The sequence below is a fragment of the Oncorhynchus nerka genome, linkage group LG13 (assembly GCF_034236695.1).
Source record: "Oncorhynchus nerka isolate Pitt River linkage group LG13, Oner_Uvic_2.0, whole genome shotgun sequence".
In the NCBI taxonomy this organism is placed as follows: Eukaryota; Metazoa; Chordata; class Actinopteri; order Salmoniformes; family Salmonidae; genus Oncorhynchus; species Oncorhynchus nerka.
The window spans coordinates 6,882,303-6,890,511 of NC_088408.1; the positions used below are offsets into that span (position 1 = coordinate 6,882,303).

Below are 8,209 nucleotides of genomic sequence, written 5' to 3' on the forward strand. Positions count from 1 at the left end.
TGTCAGACCATTTACCATGACACGCCCCTCTCTAATTGTCATTGGTTGAGCGCGGTTGTCAGACCATTTACCATGACACGCCCCTCTCTAATTGTCATTGGTTGAGCGCGGTTGTCAGACCATTTACCATGACACGCCCCTTTCTAATTGTCATTGGTTGCGCGAGTTGCGCAGTTTGTCTGGTTCAAGCCTTCATGACATCACCCTGAAGAAGGCACAGTGATGCCCAAACGATGGTGGTTTACCCAATAACTGACTGGCATACTATTGGGATACTGTTACCACTATTGGGATACTGTTACCACTATTGCGATACTGTTACCACTATTGGGATACTGTTACCACTATTGGGATACTGTTACCACTATTGGGATACTGTTACCACTATTGCGATACTGTTACCACTATTGGGATACTGTTACCACTATTGGGATACTGTTACCACTATTGGTATACTGTTACCACTATTGGGATACTGTTACCACTATTGGGATACTGTTACCACTATTGGTATACTGTTACCACTATTGGGATACTGTTACCACTATTGGGCTACTGTTACCACTATTGGGCTACTGTTACCACTATTGGGCTACTGTTACCACTATTGGTATACTGTTACCACTATTGGTATACTGTTACCACTATTGGGATACTATTATTGACATTATTGGTATTTTGGCTCACCTCAGGTTGCGCCCTCCCTTGTAAAACATCTACATATTGGTTAATATTGATGTCGATGTTCACAGTATAAGGCAGTACCTGTAGTTGAGGGTGAAGACTTGAGCGTAGACCAGGGTGATTTCAGGGTTGAAGTGTCCTGTGTATGTGTCATCGAGTCCTAGTGAAGCTGAGAAGGCCACCTCTGGTCCGTCTGATGGATACAACACAGTGTGTTCTTCAAAGTAGCCAACCTCTGCCTTAGTCATCAGCCTGGCTCTCTGCCTTAGTCATCAGCTTGGCTCTCTGCCTTAGTCATCAGCCTGGCTCTCTACCTTAGTCATCAGCTGGGTTTTCAGCCTTAGTTATCAGCCTGGCTCTCAACCTTAGTCATCAGTCAATATCCTGGCACTCAGCCTTAGTCATCAGCCTGGATCTCAGCCTTAGTCAGCCTGACTCTCAGCCTTATCAGCCTGGCTCCTAGCTCTTCCTCCTGGGCCTCACTGGCATTCAGCCTGCCTTCAAGAGCACCGTGCCGCTCAGTAGCGCCCGTGAATATACGCTGTAGTCCAGCTTGAGCAATAAGGCGAGCTCATGGGTCACTGGTCTAAAGTAGTGCACTATATATAGGGAATAGGGTGCTGTTTGGGACACATCTAGGGTGTGCCGTTTGGGACACATCTAGGGTGTGCCGTTTGGGACACATCTAGGGTGTGCCGTTTGGGACACATCTAGGGTGTGCCGTTTGGGACACATTTAGGGTGTGCCGTTTGGGACACATCTAGGGTGTGCCGTTTGGGACACATCTAGGGTGTGCCGTTTGGTACTACAGTCTCTACCTCTACGGTGCTGAAGAGGTGTGTGACCCTGTAGGATGTAAAGCATTTTGAGACATAATGAAAAGCTCTACTTAAATAAACACTCTCACTTTATTATGTCAAAGTGTACAAATGTGCTACAATGTTACGTTAAAAACAGAATGATAAAGTCCTTCAAGTTGGTGGATTTGATACAACTAGGCCTGTTCAGGCAGACATTAGAGGGCCTTTTTACTGAAGAATGGCTTGGTTTCATATGTTCAGCCCTTTATAGACTCCTCCAAACAGGATTTCTTGAAAACCTAGGAATTTTGGCAAAGTTAACGTAATTTTTCAACCCTATTACGTAATGTTTACAGGAAAAGAAGAAGAGGACATGTTCAGACAAAACATGGAACTCTCTGCAATTAGATTCTCAGCTAGTGGTGCTCTGTAGTAAGAGCATGTGTACACATTTGGTTCAGTTGAGTGTATGTCCTGTCCTTGTAGACTTGATTCCAGATGGATGATGCACTGCTGGGTAGGTCATTCTTTCCAATTTATCTGAATATTGCCTGAAGTGCAAACATAACAGGAGCTGAGCAAGAACACTACAGTTGAAAACAATGTAAACGTGTTTAATCATGTAAAAGTACATTTAAACTCATGGATTTAGTGTGAACCTGTGGGCATGAGATAAGGCTATAACCACCAGATTTAGTCAGAAATCCAACATGGTAGCTATTAAAAGTCTGTCTGGCTAGGGTTGTAAATCTCTGTATCATATTTCTTTATTCATTTTACAGTCCATGAAATAACCAGGACATATTTATTGACTTTTCAAGTAGGAATACAATTCAAAGAACCATGAAATAAGGCATATGTGCTGTAGTCGAAATGATTTGCAAACAATTTTATAAACACAGGACGGCGCCAGAGACCACACAGGAAGTCGTGTGACGAATTGTGTGACGTCACGAATTTAACTTGAAATGCCCTAAAAATCCTGTGTTCTCTCGCCGGGCGCAGTGGCGTGCGCCTGTAATCCAAGTTGCTGGGAGGCTTAGGCTGGCGGATCGTTTGAGCTCAGGAGTTCTGAGCTCCAGTGGACTATGCCGATCGGGTGTCCGCACTAAGTTCGGTATCGATATGGTGCTCCTGGGGGAGCCCGGGACCACCAGGTCGTCTAAGGAGGGGTGCACCGGCCCAGGTCGGAAACGGAGCAGGCCAAAGCCCCCGTGCCGCTCAGTAGTGGGATCGCGCCTGTGAATAGACGCTGTAGTGCAGCCTGAGCAATACAGCGGGACCCAGTCTTTTTGAGCTGTTAAACGGGGGGCAATATATTTATTATTTCTTCGAGTTTGAACGTGTGTAAAGTAAATGGAGCTGTGTGTGAAACGCTCCGTTTCGTTTCAGACCTGGTCTGAAGTCCTTAGACGGCCTTACCAATGTGACTAGTATAACTGTCATTGTTTTCTGTTTTTCAGCTCATTAAACAACTGAAATAAACGTTTTTAAACTACTGAAATAACCTTTTTTTAAATGGAAAGACAGCGTTCACACCGACCTTTTCTACCGTATCTATATTGCCTCCTACTGGAATGAAGGTTTAAAAAGCAGAATGACTTAGAATTACTTAAAATGTCCAAAAGGGGGCGCTATTTGACCGTTGACCAGGTAAAGACTTCTATTTGTTGGTTTGGTTTGGATGATCGTCTATATCCCTCAAACTCAACTCTGGACCTCGAAGCAAATTTTGCTGCTTTTCTCCCCAATTGTTCCCCTCTAATCAAGGCCTGATTTAAACCTGGGACACCAGGTGGGTGTAATTAAGTATCCAAACCTCGTAGGGAGTTGAATATCACGACATGTTTTTTGATTGGTTATTGAACCATCCAAAGGTGGTTTATAGCGGATGAAAGCCAGTAACTTACCGTAACGCGTTGGCGTTTGTTTGTTCTGTTATTTAAATATCTCTACCGAAATGCCAAGTAAAATAAAGGTTTATTAAATAAGAAGTTCCTTCCGACATTTTGAAAGAGTATGTCCCACATTAATCCACATAGTTTTTAAACAATTATTATCTCTGATTAATCTTTCCACATTTGTGTACTCTGTACAAATACATTCAACATCATCATAGTCTACCATTCGAATTGCCATAACTTCCATAAGAGTTGGGCTTATAGCTCAATAGACCATTTAATGACTTGCCTAGTTAAATCATGGTTAAATAAAGGAAAAATAATCATGTATTTTTATCGAAGAAATATATCACAGCATTATTATAACTGCTTTACATTTTATGGATGATAAACTCACCAAAACAACCACCAATTACTGTTTTCACTTATGTTGAAGCTAGAGTAAAACTCATCCATAGGCCAAGAAAGGCTCAATATGCCTTTAGTTCCACGTCCCACACATGTGGTGACCTCACCTGCTTTAAATTATGTGTCTTAGAGACAATATCTCTCTCATCGTCACTCAATGCATAGGTTTACCTCCACTGTATTCACATCCTACCATACCTTTGTCTGTACATTATGCCTTGAATATATTCTACCGTGCCCAGAAACCTGCTCCTTTGACTTTCTGTTCCGAACGTACTAGACGACCAGTTCCTTTAGCCGTACCCTTATCCAACTCCTCCTCTGTTCCTCTGGTGATGTAGAGGTTAATCCAGGCCCTGCAGCTCTACTCCCATTCCCCAGGCGCTCTCATTTGTTGACTTCTGTAACCGTAAAAGCCTTGGTTTCATGCATGTAACATTAGAAGCCTCCTCCCTAAGTTTGTTTTATTCACTGCTTTAGCATACTCTGCCAACCGAATGTCCCATCCTTGTCTGAATCCTGGCTTAGGAAGGCCACCAAAACCCCTGAAATTTCCATCCCTAACTATAACATTTTCCAGCTAGATAGAACTGCCAAAGGGGGCGGAGTTGCAATCTACTGCAGAGATAGCCTGCAGAGTTCTAGATAGAGTTTACACAACTTCATTAGGAAGTTGTGTAAATGGCAGTTGTTTGGTTTTTTAAAAAAGGCATCAGAGATGAAACAATGCCAATATGGCGATTAGCTGGTGTTCATGGTCCATGCTATCCGGTATCCTTGGGATGTCCATACCCCACTAAAGTTGAAATTGAAAATGGTTAATTAAGGTAAAAGGTTATGGTTAGGGATAAGTTATGGTTAGGGTAAGTTATGGTTAGGGTTAAGTTATGGTTAGGGTTAAGTTATGGTTAGGGGTTATGGTTAGGGTTAAGTTATGGTTAGGGCAAGTTATGGTTATGGTTAAGTTATGGTTAGGGTTAAGTTATGTTTAGGGTTAAGTTATGGTTAGGGTTAAGTTATGGTTAGGGCAAGTTATGGTTATGGTTAAGTTATGGTTAGGGTTAAGTTATGTTTAGGGTTAAGTTATGTTTAGGGTTAAGTTATGGTTAGGGTTAAGTTATGGTTAGGGTTAAGTTATGGTTAGGGTTAAGTTATGATTATGGTTAAGTTATGGTTAGGGTTAAGTTATGTTTAGGGTTAAGTTATGGTTAGGGTTAAGTTATGTTTAGGGTAAAGTTATGGTTAAGTTATGGTTAGGGTTAAGTTATGGTTAGGGTTAAGTTATGGTTAGGGTTAAGTTATGTTTAGGGTTAAGTTATGGTTAGGGTTAAGTTATGGTTAGGGTTAAGTTATGGTTAGGGTTAAGTTATGGTTAGGGTTAAGTTATGGTTAGGGTTAAGTTATGTTTAGGGTTAAGTTATGGTTAGGGTTAAGTTATGGTTAGGGTTAAGTTATGGTTAGGGTTAAGTTATGGTTATGGTTAGGGTAGGTTATGTTTAGGGTAAAGTTATGGTTGGGGTAAGTTATGGTTAGGGTTAAGTTATGGTTAGGGTAAGTTATGGTTAGGGCAAGTTATGGTTAGGGCAAGTTATGGTTAGGGCAAGTTATGGTTAGGGCAAGTTATGGTTAGGGTAAGTTATGGTTAGGGCAAGTTATGGTTAGGGTAAGTTATGGTTAGGGTTAAGTTATGGTTAGGGTAAGTTATGGTTAGGGTTAAGTTATGGTTAGGGTAAGTTATGGTTAGGGTTAAGTTATGGTTATGGTTATGGTTAAGTTATGGTAAGGGTAAGGGTAGGGTTTCAGGTATTGACGTCCGAAGGATCCTGGATAGCACTGCCCGGGTTTCCATTCCCCTTTAAAAACGTGACCATGTCCGAGGTATTGAGCTCCACTACAGTTGCAATTAATTGGAACGCTGTGATTGGTTACCCAAAATTCTGGGGTGGAGCTTAGCGAAGGGTAAATTATTAGGGCTAAATTAATGAAATGAAGTTCAAACCAGACCTTTCTTAATAAAAATCTACCGGTCAATGATTAAATTCTCTATAGTGAATATTCTGGTTGTGGTTACTTGAAAAGTTTGGACTCCTCCTACAGGGATTTCCTAGGAATGGAGTGACTTTTCTCTGAAGGGGTCCCCCTGGTCCCTATCGGCCCTGGTCCCTATCGGCCCTGGTCACTATCGGCCCTGGTCACTATCGGCCCTGGTCCCTATCGGCCCTGGTCCCTATCGGCCCTGGTCCCTATCGGCCCTGGTCACTATCGGCCCTGGTCACTATCGGCCCTGGTCCCTATCGTCCCTGGTCCCTATCGGCCCTGGTCCCTATCGGTCCCTATCGGCCCTGGTCCCTATCGGCCCTGGTCACTATCGGCCCTGGTCCCTATCGGCCCTGGTCACTATCGGCCCTGGTCCCTATCGGCCCTGGTCACTATCGGCCCTGGTCCCTATCGGCGCTGGTCACTATCGGCCCTGGTCACTATCGGCCCTGGTCCCTATCGGCCCTGGTCCCTATCGGCCCTGGTCCCTATCGGCCCTGGTCACTATCGGCCCTGGTCCCTATCGGCCCTGGTCACTTCTCTCTTTTCAAGCCATCAAATATATAACTATATAACTATAACTTCAAAATGGTGGACACATTATGAAGAGCAGGTTACATGTTGCCATGTGTACTAGACTAAAGGACAGTAGAACATACAGGTTTGTAGCTTTCTGATGAAATACACAGTAACAGCAAGCTCAAAACACACACACACACACACACACACACACACATTCCAGTATTTACCAATGTAGTCTGTACTCTGATCATAGAAACGGTACATTTTGAAATAAAAAAATATCTGAAATTTGCCCCACCAAATTTCCTGACTTAAGTATCTACATGGCTTCCAGTTGGTTAACTTACACATCACCCATTACAGTAAAGCAGAGAGGAGTTTTTTTGGGGGGGAAGGGATGTGGGGAGCCCCACTAGTTCTCCTCATACATACCTGGATGGTTGACTGGGTCTCATCTCCAAAACTGGCACCCTATTCCCTTTATAGTGCACTACTTTTGACCGAGATTAATAGGGTCCATAGGGGCCCTGGTCAAACGTAGTGGCACTATAAATGGAAAATAGGGTGTCGTTTGGAATGCATGCTAGGTCTCACCCTCCTTGTGACTATTCCCCTACAGCTGCTGAGATAGGAGTTGTGTAGGCCTGTGGAAACTCCAAGGTTCACCACCTTGTGACTATCCCCCTACAGCTGGTGAAGTGGCTGCTGAGCTAGGAGTCGAGTAGGCTGGAGGAAACCCCAAAGCTTTTGTGCAAATGTGTGAAGACCCAGTCATCCATGGTAAGTGTGTGTCTAAACTACACTGTGCTCGATGCTCTGACCCAGTCATTCATGAGGAGTGTGTGTCTAAACTACACTGTGCTCGATGCTCTGACCCAGTCATTCATGAGGAGTGTGTGTCTAAACTACACTGTGCTCGATGCTCTGACCCAGTCATTCATGGGGAGTGTGTGTCTAAACTACACTGTGCTCGATGCTCTGACCCAGTCATTCATGGGGAGTGTGTGTCTAAACTACACTGTGCTCGATGCTCTGACCCAGTCATTCATGGGGAGGTGTCTAAACTACACTGTGTGTGCTCTGACCCAGTCATTCATGGGGAGTGTGTGTCTAAACTACACTGTGGTCGATGCTCTGACCCAGTCATTCATGGGAGTGTGTGTCTAAACTACACTGTGGTCTGCTCTGACCCAGTCATTCATGGGGAGTGTGTGTCTAAACTACACTGTGCTCGATGCTCTGACCCAGTCATTCATGGGGAGTGTGTGTAAACTACACTGTGCTCGATGCTCTGACCCAGTCATTCATGGGGAGTGTGTGTCTAAACTACAATGCTCTGACCCAGTCATTCATGGGGAGTGTGTGTCTAAACTACACTGTGCTCGATGCTCTGACCCAGTCATTCATGGGGAGTGTGTGTCTAAACTACACTGTGCTCGATGCTCTGACCCAGTCATTCATGGGGAGTGTGTGTCTAAACTACACTGTGCTCGATGCTCTGACCCAGTCATTCATGGGGAGTGTGTGTCTAAACTACACTGTGCTCGATGCTCTGACCCAGTCATTCATAAACTCTGTGCTCGATGCTCTGACCCAGTCATTGAGGCTCTGACCCAGTCATTCATGGGGAGTGTGTGTCTAAACTACACTGTGCTCGATGCTCTGACCCAGTCATTCATGGAGAGTGTGTGTCTAAACTACACTGTGCTCGATGCTCTGACCCAGTCATTCATGGAGAGTGTGTGTCTAAACTACACTGTGCTCGATGCTCTGACCCAGTCATTCATGGGGAGTGTGTGTCTAAACTACACTGTGCTCGATGCTCTGACCCAGTCATTCATGGAGAGTGTGTGTCTA

General features: G+C 44.2%; 1 long non-coding RNA gene across 1 annotated transcript in view; it reads right to left on the reverse strand.

The window, feature by feature from the left end:
• Positions 1–8,209, reverse strand: part of LOC135574662 (uncharacterized) — a 42,393-nt gene that overhangs the window by 12,996 nt on the left and 21,188 nt on the right. The window contains exon 2 of the long non-coding RNA XR_010465521.1: positions 766–877. This is a non-coding gene — a long non-coding RNA (uncharacterized LOC135574662). The remainder of the gene's footprint in view (positions 1–765; positions 878–8,209) is intronic.